General features: G+C 43.9%; 1 protein-coding gene and 1 long non-coding RNA gene across 4 annotated transcripts in view; one reads left to right on the plus strand and one right to left on the minus strand.

Moving 5' to 3' along the window:
* Positions 1-7,545, minus strand: part of LOC135562771 (uncharacterized) — a 33,461-nt gene extending 25,916 nt beyond the window's left edge. The window contains exons 1-2 of the long non-coding RNA XR_010460092.1: positions 6,643-7,545; positions 5,595-5,689 (exon numbers count right to left, since the gene is read on the minus strand). This is a non-coding gene — a long non-coding RNA (uncharacterized LOC135562771). The remainder of the gene's footprint in view (positions 1-5,594; positions 5,690-6,642) is intronic.
* LOC115120531 (monocarboxylate transporter 1-like) overlaps positions 4,976-17,437 on the plus strand; it is a 43,960-nt gene continuing 31,498 nt past the window's right edge. The window contains exon 1 of one of the 3 annotated variants that reach the window (XM_029649487.2): positions 4,976-5,127. The gene's annotated coding sequence lies outside the window, so the exon portion shown is untranslated. Of the gene's footprint in view, positions 5,128-11,691; positions 11,799-12,054; positions 12,235-17,437 lie in introns of those variants that run through there. The other 2 variants (XM_029649485.2, XM_029649486.2) reach the window with 2 other exon arrangements.

A 17,437-nucleotide genomic window follows, 5' to 3' on the forward strand; every position in this document is an offset into this window, starting at 1 on the left:
GTAGCCTCTGGAACTGCCGATCTGCGGCCAACAAGGCAGAGTTCATCTCAGCCTATGCCTCCCTCCAGTCCCTCGACTTCTTGGCACTGACGGAAACATGGATCACCACAGATAACACTGCTACTCCTACTGCTCTCTCTTCGTCCGCCCACGTGTTCTCGCACACCCCGAGAGCTTCTGGTCAGCGGGGTGGTGGCACCGGGATCCTCATCTCTCCCAAGTGGTCATTCTCTCTTTCTCCCCTTACCCATCTGTCTATCGCCTCCTTTGAATTCCATGCTGTCACAGTTACCAGCCCTTTCAAGCTTAACATCCTTATCATTTATCGCCCTCCAGGTTCCCTCGGAGAGTTCATCAATGAGCTTGATGCCTTGATAAGCTCCTTTCCTGAGGACGGCTCACCTCTCACAGTTCTGGGCGACTTTAACCTCCCCACGTCTACCTTTGACTCATTCCTCTCTGCCTCCTTCTTTCCACTCCTCTCCTCTTTTGACCTCTCCCTCTCACCTTCCCCCCTACTCACAAGGCAGGCAATACGCTCGACCTCATCTTTACTAGATGCTGTTCTTCCACTAACCTCATTGCAACTCCCCTCCAAGTCTCCGACCACTACCTTGTATCCTTTTCCCTCTCGCTCTCATCCAACACTTCCCACACTGCCCCTACTCGGATGGTATCGCGCCGTCCCAACCTTCGCTCTCTCTCCCCCGCTACTCTCTCCTCTTCCATCCTATCATCTCTTCCCTCTGCTCAAACCTTCTCCAACCTATCTCCTGATTCTGCCTCCTCAACCCTCCTCTCCTCCCTTTCTGCATCCTTTGACTCTCTATGTCCCCTATCCTCCAGGCCGGCTCGGTCCTCCCCTCCCGCTCCGTGGCTCGACGACTCATTGCGAGCTCACAGAACAGGGATCCGGGCAGCCGAGCGGAAATGGAGGAAAACTCGCCTCCCTGCGGACCTGGCATCCTTTCACTCCCTCCTCTCTACATTTTCCTCTTCTGTCGCTGCTGCTAAAGCCACTTTCTACCACTCTAAATTCCAAGCATCTGCCTCTAACCCTAGGAAGCTCTTTGCCACCTTCTCCTCCCTCCTGAATCCCCCTCCTCCCTCTCTGCAGATGACTTCGTCAACCATTTTGAAAAGAAGGTCGACGACATCCGATCCTCGTTTGCTAAGTCAAACGACACCGCTGGTTCTGCTCACACTGCCCTACCCTGTGCTCTGACCTCTTTCTCCCTCTCTCTCCAGATGAAATCTCGCGTCTTGTGACGGCCGGCCGCCCAACAACCTGCCCGCTTGACCCTATCCCCTCCTCTCTTCTCCAGACCATTTCCGGAGACCTTCTCCCTTACCTCACCTCGCTCATCAACTCATCCCTGACCGCTGGCTACGTCCCTTCCGTCTTCAAGAGAGCGAGAGTTGCACCCTTCTGAAAAAACCTACACTCGATCCCTCCGATGTCAACAACTACAGACCAGTATCCCTTCTTTCTTTTCTCTCCAAAACCCTTGAACGTGCCGTCCTTGGCCAGCTCTCCCGCTATCTCTCTCAGAATGACCTTCTTGATCCAAATCAGTCAGGTTTCAAGACTAGTCATTCAACTGAGACTGCTATTCTCTGTATCACGGAGGCGCTCCGCACTGCTAAAGCTAACTCTCTCTCCTCTGCTCTCATCCTTCTAGACCTATCGGCTGCCTTCGATACTGTGAACCATCAGATCCTCCTCTCCACCCTCTCCGAGTTGGGCATCTCCGGCGCGGCCCACGCTTGGATTGCGTCCTACCTGACAGGTCGCTCCTACCAGGTGGCGTGGCGAGAATCCGTCTCCTCACCACGTGCTCTCACCACTGGTGTCCCCCAGGGCTCTGTTCTAGGCCCTCTCCTATTCTCGCTATACACCAAGTCACTTGGCTCTGTCATAACCTCACATGGTCTCTCCTATCATTGCTATGCAGACGACACACAATTAATCTTCTCCTTTCCCCCTTCTGATGACCAGGTGGCGAATCGCATCTCTGCATGTCTGGCAGACATATCAGTGTGGATGACGGATCACCACCTCAAGCTGAACCTCGGCAAGACGGAGCTGCTCTTCCTCCCGGGAAGGACTGCCCGTTCCATGATCTCGCCATCACGGTTGACAACTCCACTGTGTCCTCCTCCCAGAGCGCTAAGAACCTTGGCGTGATCCTGGACAACACCCTGTCGTTCTCAACTAACATCAAGGCGGTGGCCCGTTCCTGTAGGTTCATGCTCTACAACATCCGCAGAGTACGACCCTGCCTCACACAGGAAGCGGCGCAGGTCCTAATCCAGGCACTTGTCATCTCCCGTCTGGATTACTGCAACTCGCTGTTGGCTGGGCTCCCTGTCTGTGCCATTAAACCCCTACAACTCATCCAGAACGCCGCAGCCCGTCTGGTGTTCAACCTTCCCAAGTTCTCTCACGTCACCCCGCTCCTCCGCTCTCTCCACTGGCTTCCAGTTGAAGCTCGCATCCGCTACAAGACCATGGTGCTTGCCTACGGAGCTGTGAGGGGAACGGCACCTCAGTACCTCCAGGCTCTGATCAGGCCCTACACCCAAACAAGGGCACTGCGTTCATCCACCTCTGGCCTGCTCGCCTCCCTACCACTGAGGAAGTACAGTTCCCGCTCAGCCCAGTCAAAACTGTTCGCTGCTCTGGCCCCCCAATGGTGGAACAAACTCCCTCACGATGCCAGGACAGCGGAGTCAATCACCACCTTCCGGAGACACCTGAAACCCCACCTCTTTAAGGAATACCTAGGATAGGATAAAGTAATCCTTCTCACCCCCCTTAAAAGATTTAGATGCACTATTGTAAAGTGGCTGTTCCACTGGATGTCATAAGGTGAATGCACCAATTTGTAAGTCGCTCTGGATAAGAGCGTCTGCTAAATGACTTAAATGTAAATGTAAATGTTGTTAACTACAACATGATGTTACTGGTGTCTGATGGTGTCTGCTGTTATGGTGTTGTTAACTACAACATGATGTTACTGGTGTCTGATGGTGTCTGCTAGTGTGGTGTTGTTAACTACAACATGATGTTACTGGTGTCTGCTGTTATGGTGTTGTTAACTACAACATGACATTACTGGTGTCTGATGGTGTCTGCTAGTGTGGTGTTGTTAACTACAACATGATGTTACTGGTGTCTGCTAGCATGGTGTTGTTAACTACAACATGATGTTACTGGTGTCTGATGCATGGTGTTTTTAACACCAACATAATGTTACTGGTGTCTGATGGTGTCTGCTAGTGTGGTGTTGTTATTTCCAACATGATGTTACTGGTCTGATGGTGTCTGCTAGCGTGGTGTTGTTATATACAACATGATGTTACTGGTGTCTGCTAGCATGGTGTTGTTAACACCAACATAATGTTACTGGTGTCTGATGGTGTCTGCTAGCATGGTGTCTAACTACAACATGATGTTACCCTCTTCTCTCTCCCGCTCTCTCTTTCTCTCTCTTTCTTTCTCTCTCTCTCTCTTTCTCTCTCTCTCTTTCTCTCTCTCTCTTTCTCTCTCTCTCTTTCTCTCTCTCTCTTTCTCTCTCTCTCTTTCTCTCTCTCTCTTTCTCGCTCCTTCCTTGCTGCTTTAGCGGTAAATAGTCATCCCCCATCCTCCCCCATTTATGGGGGTTTCAGGGGTGAGAGGAGTGAGTCAGGAAAACAGAGGTGTGATTCCCTTCCTCTTCTTATCTGTTTCTTGGTTCAGAAACCCCATAACCCCATGAGTAGACATTCCCGTTCTCCGTGCTTCCCCCTTCCCAGACAAGCAAGCCCTCTGTCGGCCTTCTGCAGCTGTAAGGCTGAGCTTCTGAGAATGGTGAATAACACTCTCTCTATACCCCCTGTCCCCCCACTCCCTCTCTCCCTCTCTCTCTCTCTCACTCTACTCGTTAACAGAAGCTAAATTAACATTCCAATCAGAGGATCTGTCAGGTTGTTGGGCCAGAACCCTCATTAGACGCTGTCACCTGGAAACACAGAACAGAACCGTATCCCACGGTTACGCAAGAACACCTCACACTGCAGCTCAGCCAATCAGATCACTAGGTCTACTCCTCCTCCTCCTCAGCCAATGAGATGAAGATCTACCCTTCCTCGGCAGGACTAAGTATGTATGCTCCATATGTATTGGACGTCACGCTCCTTGGTGAACAGTATATTTTCCTCGCTCACAAACCATGACTGGTGTTTGATCTTGTGTCCTTGGCTCACAAACACCTCTCTGTTGAACACCTTAACCAGTAGCACCCAATAGCTCCATAGTGTGGCTATGTATAGAATAACAAAGATATTGTGTTAGATTACTGTTTCTCATTTCATGTTAGGCCTATGTAGATGTAATGTATGTTATTGTATATGTTTTAGCTGTGTCCTGTCCTTGTTAGATGATTGGGTTTCATTCTGAAGAAGCCTTCATGGTCTCCCTGGAAAATAGATGATTTATCTGAATGTAACTGTATGGAATAATTAACAGCCTAAACTCTAAAGGACACAAACAGTAGGCTGTAACATGTTTTCCTTGGATCATATCTGCACTGTATCTCTCTTCATTATATTTTCTCCTCTCCATCTCCCCATTCCTCTCTCTTCTCCTTAGTCTATCTCTCCTTTTCTCCTATCTCTATCTCATCTGAATTTATTCCATCCCCCCATTCCTCTCTCTTCTCCTTAGTCTATCTCTCCTTTTCTCCTATCTCTATCTCATCTGAATTTATTCCATCCCCCATTCCTCTCTCTTCTCCTTAGTCTATCTCTCCTTTTCTCCTATCTCTATCTCATCTGAATTTATTCCATCTCCCCATTCCTCTCTCTTCTCCTCATCTGAATTTATTCCATCTCCCCATTCCTCTCTCTTCTCCTTAGTCTATCTCTCCTTTTCTCCTATCTCTATCTCATCTGAATTTATTCCATCCCCCATTCCTCTCTCTTCTCCTTAGTCTATCTCTCCTTTTCTCCTATCTCTATCTCATCTGAATTTATTCCATCTCCCCATTCCTCTCTCTTCTCCTATCCTCTATTCTCTCCATTCTGTCATCAGAGTGGATTCCTTCACACCGAGGACCCACTTTGAGAAGCCTATCCAATGCACAGGTATTTACAGTTTTACTCTGTGTTCAACTAGACATAGTTATCGATAGTTTGTTTCTTTGTTATTCATTCAAAATGTACAGGGTTACCGTGTTAACTTTGTTGTGAGGTACATGTAATTTAGCAGACACTCTTATCCAGAGCAACTTACAAGAGCAATTAGGACTAAGTGCCTTGTTCAAGAACACATCGACAGATGTTTCACCTAGTCAGCTCAGGGATTCGCACCAGTGACCAGTCGGCTAATTTCCCAATGCTTCTAACTGCTAGGCTACCTATCCTTGCTTTCAAGTAAGCTAGGCTACCTATCCTTGCTGTAAGCTAGGCTACCTATCCTTGCTGTAAGCTAGGCTACCTATCCTTGCTGTAAGCTAGGCTACCTATCCTTGCTGTAAGCTAGGCTACCTATCCTTGCTGTAAGCTAGGCTACCTATCCTTGCTGTAAGCTAGGCTACCTATCCTTTGGTTACCTTCCATTCTTTGCTGCTGCGTAATATCCTTTACAGCAGGTCTCAACTCCATTCAGCCACAGGCCCATTTCTTTTTTGAGTGGATTGGTCAGGGGCTGCAACATAATTACAAATAATTTGTAGACTGCAAATTGACCGCCAGAAGCCCAAACAGACATAATATGTGACCGACCGGAACTACAAAATGGTAAATCATACACTGCATTTGAGGAACAATGGGAAAGTAATTCTGCTTTGAAAGTTGATCAACTTGTAATCTCACTTTTGAGAAAAGGGCCTTTGAATGTTTTGGTACCTACTGGAGAGCTCTCCTTTGTCTTCACCCATTCAGCATTGTTCACACCCTCTTAAGCCTTAGCCCCACCCATCTCTTTAAGGATCAGGTCATGTGCTAACCAGTGAGTAGTGTAGTAAAGACTAAAAGTGGTAAAAGTGGTAGCAATAAGGAAAATTCCAGGTAAACAGAAAGTGTCAAGATATAAATATTAGATGATGTTTACTCAGACACACTTGTCTAAATTGATGGGTCATGTGAAACGAATGCTGTAACCCCCAGCCACATCCAGTAATGGAGAAAGTACTAAATTGTCATACTTGAGTAAAAGCCACCCAGTAAAATACTACTTGAGTAAAAGTCTAAAAGTATTGGGTTTTAAAAATAATATGAACATAATTTAACATAATTTACAAATGAAGCATTTGTGTTTAGTGAGTCTGCCAGATCAGATGCTGTAGGGTTGTTCTCTTGATAAGTGTGTGAATTGGACAATTTTCCTGTCAAAATGTAACAAGTACTTTTGGGTGTCAGGGAAAATGTATGGAGTAAAAAGTACATAATTTTTTGGAATGTAGTGAAGTAAAAGTAAAAGTTGTCATAAAAGTTGCTCTGGAGCCTGGCGACAACACCAGGCTCCAGAGCATCGGAGGTGTAAAACAATAAATAACACAAAACATGTACAAGACATTACAACCTTGCACAACATCAATTCACCTACCAAGTTTAGATAAGAAGAATAACTTCATACAAAGCAATGAAAATGATATTCACCTGAAGTGCTGGTACTGCTTGCCCTGTAGCAGCGGCCTGAAGTACAGAGTCAGGTGTTGTTGCCAGCCATAGCTTTCCACCAGCATCGTACCATCCTCCAGTCCAACCAGCTGTGGGATGTTGACCCCTGTCACAGTGCTGTCCTTCACAACACCAGCAATCTCAGACAGTGTTGACTCTGGTCTTTCTGAAACGCTGCTTGATGAGGCCGAAGCACCAGTCAGGGGCAAACTTGGTGTGGCCTGTGATCAGGAAGTGAAAGTCCAGACTGTGTATGAGCATGGTCCGCCAGGCACAATACCAGAGCACAAAATTGTTCTTGTTTTGGCCACTGCAGTTATCACAATTCAGGTCCACACGTGTTTCCCCAACTCCATATTTGGTGAAGAAATGGTGCATGTACAGTTGAAGTCAGAAGTTTACATACACTTAGGTTGGAGTCATTAAAACTAGTTTACAGACACTTAGGTTGGAGTCATTAAAACTAGTTTACATCCACTTAGGTTGGAGTCATTAAAACTAGTTTACAGACACTTAGGTTGGAGTCATTAAAACTAGTTTACAGACACTTAGGTTGGAGTCATTAAAACTAGTTTACAGACACTTAGGTTGGAGTCATTAAAACTCGTTTTTCAACCACTTCACAAATTTCTTGTTAACAAACTATCATTTTGGTAAGTCGGTTAGGTCATCTACTTTGTGCATGACACAAGTCATTTTTCCAACAATTGTTTACAGACAGATTATTTCACAATTCCAGTGGGTCAGAAGTTTACATTCACTAAGTTGGCTGTGCCTTTAAACAGCTTGGAAAATTGCAGAAAATGATGTCATGGCTGTAGAAGCTTCTGATAGGCTAATTGACATCATTTGAGTCAATTAGAGGTGTACCTGTGGATGTATTCCAAGGTTTACCTTCAAACTCAGGGCCTCTTTGCTTCACATCATAGGAAAATCAAAAGAAATCAGCCAAGAACTTAGAAAAAAATTATAAACCTCCACAAGTCTGGTTCATCCTTGGGAGCTATTTCCAAACGCCTGAAGGTACCACGTTCATCTGTACAAACAATAGTACGCAAGTATAAACACCATGGGACCACGCAGCCGTCATACCACTCAGGAAGCAGACACGTTCTGTCTCCTAGAGATGAACCTACTTTGGTGCAAAAAGTTCAAATCAATCCCAGAACAACAGCAAAGGACCTTGTGAAGATGCTGGAGGAAACGGGTACAAAGTATCAATATCCATAGTTAAACGGGTCCAATATCGACATAACCTGAAAGGCCGCTCAGCAAGGAAGAAGTCCCTGCTCCAAAACCGCCATAAAAAAGCCAGACTACCGTTGCAACTGCACATGGGGACAAAGATTATACTTTTTGGAGAAATGCCCTCTGGTCTGATGAAACAAAAATAGAACTGTTTGGCCATAATGACCATCATTATGTTTGGAGGAAAAAGGGGGAGGCTTGCAAGCCGAAGAACGCCATCCCAACCGTGAAGCACGGGGGTGGCAGCATCATGTTGTGGGGGTGCTTTGCTGCAGGAGGGACTGGTGCTCTTCACAAAATAGATGGCATCATGAGGCAGGAAAATTATGTGGATATATTTAATTATGTGGATATATTGAATCAAATCAAATATATTTATAAAGCCCTTCGTACATCAGCTGATATCTCAAAGTGCTGTACAGAAACCCCTCAGCCTAAAACCCCAAACAGGAAGCAATGCAGGTGTAGAAGCACTGTGGCTAGGGAAAACTCCCTAGAAAGGCCAGAACCTAGGAAGAAACTTGGAGAGGAAACAGGCTATGAGGGGTGGAGATTATAAACCTAGAGAGGAACCAGGCTATGTGGGGTGGCCAGTCCTCTTTTGGCTGTGCCGGGTGGAGATTATAAACCTAGAGAGGAACCAGGCTATGAGGGGTGGCCAGTACTCTTCTGGCTGTGCCGGGTGGAGATTATAAACCTAGAGAGGAACCAGGCTATGAGGGGTGGAGATTATAAACCTAGAGAGGAACCAGGCTATGAGGGGTGGAGATTATAAACCTAGAGAGGAACCAGGCTATGAGGGGTGGAGATTATAAACCTAGAGAGGAACCAGGCTATGAGGGGTGGAGATTATAAACCTAGAGAGGAACCAGGCTATGAGGGGTGGAGATTATAAACCTAGAGAGGAACCAGGCTATGTGGGGTGGCCAGTCCTCTTCTGGCTGTGCCGGGTGGAGATTATAACAGAACATGGCCAAGACGTTCAAATGTTCATAGATGTTTATGTGTTTATGCTTTACATACCAAGTGTTGTCATCGATTCCTTGTAGAGACGTCACACGGCTGCTTTTGTTACGAGATGTCAGCAGCTTTCCACCAAAGTGTTTGTGTCCTGGGTGGCGTCCTGGTAACACTATTACATTATCCTCTGCGTGGTTGTTGATGAAGTTCACCACTCGCTGCAGGTCCTCTTGCTTCAGGTGTAACCTGTGCTTGCTTGGGCCACCATTCTCCTTGTATGACTGCTGAGGACAAGTCCTCTTGTTGACCTCTTGCTTGGACCAGCTCTCTTTCTGATGGGAGGCATTAGACCATTCTCCTTGTATGACTGGTGGAGGAGAGTCAGGTGTGTTCTACTGATGCTGAAAGACAAATTCCTGATACAAATAATTTAGCATTATAATATAGATGTGAAATGGAATTCTGAGATAACATCACTACACTGAGTTCATACATGTAATGTTAGCTAACCAGCCAGCCATCAAACTTCAAGCTTTTAGTTTGCACAGGTTGCTTGTCAAGTCACTCTGATTCCCACTGACTGAGTGCAATGCCATAAGAATCATCAGATCTTTCTCCCTCTCTGTCACGGAGGCAATGGTTGCCCTTAGTTTGATGTGATCCGTAGACATGGTTTATACAACAGCCTTCTGTGTTTTCTTTCGACTCCATCTGCATTTGCAATCAAACTCCAGAATTATATTAATCTCTTTATCATATTTTGCTTCTACCAGATATTCCACTGATTTCAAAACTTGGTTAACTTCTTCCGTGACAACGACACTGTTGATCACCGTTTCTTCCCCATCACTGTCATCAGAAGACTCTAAAAATAATAATAATAATTTAAATCAGGGATTTCCTCATCGTCTGAGTCAGCATGGCACGGTCGTCGTCCATCACAACTTTTCCCACTGACCTTTGAACTTTGTTGATAGCGCCTGATAAATTCAGGGCAACAATGTATTTAGAGCAGTAGCAACATATTTGCAGTTCTCCATTATATATCTCCATTATATAAACGTTATATCTTTTGAAAAAACTGCAGTAGAAAGGTTTATCTACGCATAACGAGCAGCTCATTTTATAGACACAAGATGCTACACAGCACACCGTTTGAGCCCATCCCGTCCCCTTCCAGATGTAATATTTGTTTTACTGGGCTGTTTCTGCGAAGCATATACAATTGTTTTATACATCATCTTAGCGAACACTATTCATATCAAAAGTGCACATGACTGTGCTCTTTCATGTCCCTCACACAGACCTAGACGCTCTCAACCTGGCATGAAAATGTAATTAAAGTATTTTTTTCAATATCAGTAGGTTTTGTGATGAATGAGCCATCTGATTCAATAAATGATGGAGCTAAGTTTTCCCTTTTCCAAAAAATGTATTGAAGGTCCCCCAAAGCTTTTTACTGTCATTCTTTATGTAATTTATCTTTGTTTCATAGTGTAGCTTTTTATATTTTTTAGTCAGTTTAGTCACATGATTTCTCAATTTGCAATACGTTTGCCAATCGGTTGTGCAGCCAGACTTATTTGCCATTCTTTTAGCCTCATCCCTCTCAACCATACCATTTTTCAATTCCTCATCAATCCACAGGGATTCAACCATTTTTACAGTTATTTTCTTAATGGGTGCATGCTTATTAGTAACTTGAATAAGCAGTTTCAAAAATGTGTCAAGTGCAGCGTCTGTTTGCTCCTCATTACACACCACAGACCAACAAATATTCTTTACATCATCAACATAGGAATCACAACAAAATGTCTTGATTGACCTCTTATACACTATATTAGGCCCAGCCTTTGGAACTTTGGTTTTCCTAGATATGACTACTATATTGTGATCACTACATCTGATGGATCTGGATACTGCTTTCAAGCTCATTTCTGCAGCATTAATCAAGATGTGATCAAAACATGTTGATGATTTCATTCCTGTGCTGTTTGTAACTACCCTGGTAGGTTGACTGATAACCTGAACCAGGTTGCAGGCACTGGTTACAGTTTGAATCTTTGTCTTGAGTGGGCAGCTTGATGAAAGCCAGTCAATATTTAAATCACCCAGAAAATATTCCTCTATGTTGATGTCACATCCTGCAATATGAGCTACTACATTAATATTTGTGTAAACTCTTCAAAGTTGTACTGTGAGTGACACTGAGTAGACTGATGCACTATTTAATTGGTCCACAATCCACAAGTAAGGCTGTACAGTGAAATATTAGTGTGCTCCCAAAGCAGTTCTGAAGTCTAACACATCGAGTTCAACTGATTTATACTTTTTTTGGCCAAATTAATAATGGTATTTTCTTGAATTTATATAACATTCCAACCATGTTAAGCATTATCTAGTCAAAATATGGCATGATTCCATTATTTATATCAATTTGCATCACTTTCAAATGGGGACTTTTATCTAGAAGGCGAAACGCAAATTCCACTCGTGGCTAATTCTTATTGTGCCTATTTTAACTTAGGTGCTCAAATGCTGTTTCTGTTCCGAACACGCTCTAGCCATAGAAAATGGTAGAGGCCTCACGTGGCCAAACGGCTTTTTAGCCTGGCAGCGCAATTGAGGGCTTCCACCATTTTTTATGTCGTCAACTGGGTGGGACTTCCAACCCAATTGGCTGATCGCTCCTGGTGACCTGGTTGAAGTCATGTCCAACAGGGTCATCAGGAGGGATAGGTTAATCAAGAATAAGAAAATGCACTACTTCAAAATGGAGATTGTCGAAAAAAAAAAAAGATGACAGATACAGATACAAAGGGGAGTCCTCTATTTATGTCTATGGCTCGACTCTGCTGTGGTTCAGTTGGCAAGTGCAGCCAGGACACACGGACCAATTCCTGGACAAGAGAGACTTGAGTTTTATGGTGAGTTTTTATGTCAAAAGGTAAATGTATATTCATGTAACCGTTGTGTGTTTTAAACCGAAGTCAGGGCTTTAGCTGTTTGGACAAAGTTAAGTACTTTAGCCAAGTTTCGTCACTATCCAGGCCATTAAACGTTAGCTACCGTTAGCGCTATGGGGGCTACGCGGCCACTGCGGATGGATAATCAAGTCCAGATGCTAATTAGCTAGCTGGATATTTAGCTTTTGGGCAGCTAGCAGCAGAAGAGGGTCTCTCTCCACATAACGACACAGCTAACTAGCTACGCTGATGAATGGATATATAAGGGCTCCATCTTTTGTAGGTAGATGAGTTGCTTTTACCGGCCAGTGCGTTATCTGGTTGACAGGGTTTATGGTAGAAATCCATCTTTAGCACGTTGGGGGCGATTAAACAACGGAGACCTCATTCAATGAAGGTAAGCGCAGTTAGCGGTGACCATTGGGGCATGCAAGAGACCAAAGTTGTGGAAAGCTGAACTTTTGCATACTCCGCGACATCGCGTTGCGATTGACCAATCAAAGGTCACTAGTTTCCAGCCCCTACTGGATGGTTTTTGCATACCTAGTACCGACACGAGGGCGAAGCTAGAGTAGCCATCCATATAGCGTGGATTACTTCTGTTAGGTTCAGATGGAACAGCTCAGCTTCTCCGCAAAATACCAAGATGGGGAGGGAAGACACTGTCCTGATTTATTTGTTTGTGGTTCCATTAGTAACTCTTTGAATTAGAGACTGTTGTGTCGTCTTGACTGTTCAGGGTGCATTTGTCCAGTATTTTTTTGTACAACAATGAGTCTGACGTGCAGCACGTCGTCAGTGTTGAAGCAGCCGAGTTGAATCACATGATGAGGAAGACGAGCGCTTTGTACCCTGCCACTGGGCCGCCACTCTGTCTCAACAACAACTCGAAAGGAGAGGTGGCTGGCTGGCACTTCTAACGGTGATAGGATGTCTTAAACGAATTAATACATTTTCTCTCTGTCCGCTCTCTCTCCCTGTATGTCTCTCTTACTGAACAAAAAATTTAATGTAATAAGGAAACCAGTCAATTGAAATACGTTAATTAGGCCTGAATCTATGTATTACACATGATTGGGCAGGGGTGCAGCGAGCTGGGGAGACCGCCCCAGGCAATCAAAATGAGTTTTCCCCCACAAAAGGGCTTTATTACAGACAGAAATACTCCTCAGACGATCCTGCAGGTGAAGAAGCCGGATGTGGAGGTCCTGGGCAGGCATTGTTAGACAAGTTCTTCGGTTGTTCATCAAATCAAAGCACAGTAAATAGCCTATATACCACTGCTCTGTGGCTCCATCTGAAACACACCAGTGACCAACATTAACTTTTTTTTCCTTATTGGCCCGGTCGGGCAATTTGGCCAAAAATCGACAGGTCCGAAAATGTATTGTCCTGAAAATAATTTATCCTGGCCCGGACATGGTGTAGTTCTTAAATGCATTGTGGTCATTCAGGGACCACACACTGAGTATACCTTCTAAGACAAACATTCCCAAAGAGAGCTGGACGTGGCACACTATCAACAGTAGCCAGTAAATTGCTAGTATGTTCACTTTTGAAGGTTTACTATTGTAAATCACTTTCCCTAAAATAACCGAGCTCAGCTAGTAGGTTGATGGGCACTTTTGCTCTGGACAGCTTGTGTGTGCTGTGTGTAGGCATTGACTGATGTACTGCTGGAGAAGCTGTGACTGGCGGAACGTGGTGGTCAAATACAAATAGCATGACATTTAGGCGTGTAGTCTTCAATGGTATACTGCCACAGATCAGGTAGGTAAAATGTTGAACTGGAATGCAAAAATGCGCTGAAAATTTACTGGCCCGGTCGGGGATAAGATCTACTCGCCATCACATGTTTTTACAGGCCCTGGACTAGTGGGCCATTGTTAATGTTGGACCCTGCTCGTAAAAGACAATAAATGAATGTGCCAGAACAATAGGCTAAGTGGATTTCATTGCCAAGATTGTGCAAAGCTGTCATCAAGGCGAAGGCTGACTGCTTTAAAGAATCTCAAATATAAAACACTTTTGGTTACTACATGATTCCATATGTGTTATTTCATAGTTTAGATGTCTTCAGTATTATTATACAATGTAGAAAATAGTAAAAATAAAGAGAAACCCTGGAATGAGTAGGCTTATCCAAACTTTTGACTGGGACTTTTTTTTTTTTAAATGTACAAAAATGTGGCTTTGCCATTTTGGAGTATTGTGTGTAGACTGATGAGGGGGACAAAAACACTTTAATCAATTTTAGAATAATGCTGTAACATTACAAAATGTGGAAAAAGAAGGGGTCTGAATACTTTGCGAAGGCACTGTATACTCTATGAAGAACGGATAATGATATGGATTGGCCCTACAATCCCATAATGCATTAACTGAGGCTAGAACAAAGCAGAAGTTAAAAGCAGAACATTGCTACTTATCTACAATTAAAAACAAATCATGGAGGTTTGTTGCATGGATGTCAAATGAAACAAAATGTTATTTGTCACATGCTTTGTAAACAACAGGTGTAGACCAACAATGAAATGCTTACTGACAGGCCCTTCCCAACAATGCAGAGAGAGAAAAAGTAATAGTAAATACTAGAGGTTGACCGATTTCAAGTTTTCATAACAATCGGAAATCGGTATTCTTGGGCGCCGATTTTGCCGACTATTCTTTTTTTTTTACACCTTTTATTTAATCTTTATTTAACCAGGCAAGTCAGTTAAGAACACATTCTTATTTTCAATGACGGCCTAGGAACGAGGCAGAACAACAGATTTTTACCTTGTCAGCTCGCGGGATCCAATCTTGCAACCTTACAGTTAACTCGTCCACCGCTCTAACCACCTGCCTCACGAGGAGCCTGCCTGTTACGCGAATGCAGTAAGCCAAGGTAAGTTGCTAGCTAGCATTAAACTTCTGTTGTAAAACAATCAATCAATGACTGTCGTTGCTCCAATGTGTACTTAACCATAAACATCAATGCCTTTCTTAAAATCATTACACACAAGTATATATTTTTAAACCTGCATATTTAGCTAAAAGAAATCTAGGTTAGCAGGCAATATTTACTAGGTGAAATTGTGTCACTTCTCTTGCGTTCATTGCACACAGAGTCAGGGTATATGCAACAGTTTGGGCCGCCTGGCTCTTTGCGAACTCATTTGCCAGAATTTTACGTAATTATGACAACATTGAAGGTTGTGCAATGTAACAGAAATATTTAGACTCATGGATGCCACCCGTTAGATAAAATACGGAACGGAATAAACGTTTTGTTCTCGAGGTGATAGTTTCCGGATTTGACCTAAGGCTCGTATTTCTGTGTCTATTATAGTTAAGTCTATGATTTGATAGAGCAGTCTGACTGAGGGGTGGTAGGCAGCAGCAGACTCGTAATAGTCAAAGGTATATGGTTTAGAGAGAAATAGTTGACGTGTTATAATTCCTGTAATAACTTGCGGCTGAACTTGAAAGGGGTTCCTTCGTTATTTTACCATTGTCTTCCATAGAGAATGTCTTGATCTACGTCCAATAAGGTCTGTGTTTCGTGCTTACACCACCTCTGTTCATGTCTTCCATAGAGAATGTCTTGATCTACTTCCAATAAGGTCTGTGTTTCGTGCTTACACCATCTCTGTTCATGTCTTCCATAGAGAATGTCTTGATCTACTTCCAATAAGGTCTGTGTTTCGTGCTTACACCATCTCTGTTCATGTCTTCCATAGAGAATGTCTTGATCTACTTCCAATAATACACCATCTCTGTTCATGTCTTCCATAGAGAATGTCTTGATCTACTTCCAATAAGGTCTGTGTTTCGTGCTTACACCATCTCTGTTCATGTCTTCCATAGAGAATGTCTTGATCTACGTCCAATAAGGTCTGTGTTTCGTGCTTACACCACCTCTGTTCATGTCTTCCATAGAGAATGTCTTGATCTACGTCCAATAAGGTCTGTGTTTCGTGCAGGTTAGGGTGCAGGTTAGGGTGCAGGTTAGGGTGCAGGTTAGGGTGCATGTTCGGGTGCAGGTTTAGACCGCCTCTGCGTTTTGATACCCGTGTAAATCTCACTAGGATAAGATAACGTTTGTCAACATTTTCAGAAATCCACTACAAAAAAATATATTCTCTTATATTTAGCCAATATTGATCAGATATCTACACAGTTATAAAATTGGAAAGGTGGTGTAAGCCTACACGAAACAGACCTTATTTTAAGTGAATCTAAAAATATCCTATGGAATAAATGAATGAAGGAACCGCTTTTCAGATGTTGCTAGAAGGTGTCATGGGAATTATGACTCGCGCTTTGGTAGTCAATTCTTACCATATCCATTATTAAAATAGGATTTCCTGCATATAGAAATTACAGTTTTTGTTTTCAACATTCATCACAGGTCACTTGAACTCGATTTTTATTCAAAGAGTTGAGAGTATTTGTCTCCGAAGCAGACGCTTCAGTGTCATTGTCACTTCAGAGCTGTGTGTGTGTGTGTGTGTGTGTTTGACAGATGGCAGAGAAAAGCAGAGCACCAGTGTGGTACTATTACATGGAAATGGCACCAGGGAAAGCAAGGCGTCTTATTTGTGATAAAGATGTAAGCATGGGGTCAGCAACGGCTAAATCAAAACATACCACCAACCTGTGGAATCCCCTTAAGAACACCCATATGTATTATATTAAGTTAAAATAAAAATTATATATATATCCTCCAATAATCGGTATCTGCGTTGAAAAATCATAATCGGTCGACTTCTAGTAAATACACTATTATACACAGGGTACCAGTACTGGGTCGGTGATGACTAGGCTACAGTTGAAGTCAGAAGTTTACATGCACTTAGTTTGGAGTCATTAAAACTCATTTTTCAACCACTCCACAAATGTCTTTTTTAACAAACGATAGTTTTGGCAAGTCTGTTAGGACATCTACTGTGTGCAGAACACAAGTACATCCCAACCGTGAAGCACAGGGGGAGGGGCAGCATCATGTTCTGGGGCAGCATCATGTTCTGGGGCAGCATCATGTTCTGGGGCAGCATCATGTTCTGGGGCAGCATCATGTTCTGGGGGCAGCATCATGTTCTGGGGGCAGCATCATGTTCTGGGGGCAGCATCATGTTCTGGGGGCAGCATCATGTTCTGGGGGTGCATCATGTTCTGGGGGTGCTTCATGTTCTGGGGGTGCTTTGCTGCAGGAGGGCTGGTGCACTTCACAAAATAGATAAAATCAAGTCAAATGTATATATATAGCCCTTCTTACATCAGCTGATATCTCAAAGTGCTGTACAGAAACGCAGCCTAAAACCCCAAACAGCAAGCAATGCAGGTGTAGAAGCACGGTGGCTAGGAAAAACTCCCTAGAAAGGCCAAAACCTAGGAAGAAACCTAGAGAGGAACCAGGCTATGTGGGGTGGCCAGTCCTCTTCTGGCTGTGCCGGGTGGAGATTATAACAGAACATGGCCAAGATGTTCAAATGTTCATAAATGACCAGCAGGGTCAGATAATAATAAGGCAGAACAGTTGAAACTGGAGCAGCAGCACGGCCAGGTGGACTGGGGACAGCAAGGAGTCATCATGCCAGGTAGTCCTGAGGCATGGT

The sequence above is a fragment of the Oncorhynchus nerka genome, linkage group LG20 (genome assembly GCF_034236695.1).
Source record: "Oncorhynchus nerka isolate Pitt River linkage group LG20, Oner_Uvic_2.0, whole genome shotgun sequence".
Taxonomy (NCBI): Eukaryota; Metazoa; Chordata; class Actinopteri; order Salmoniformes; family Salmonidae; genus Oncorhynchus; species Oncorhynchus nerka.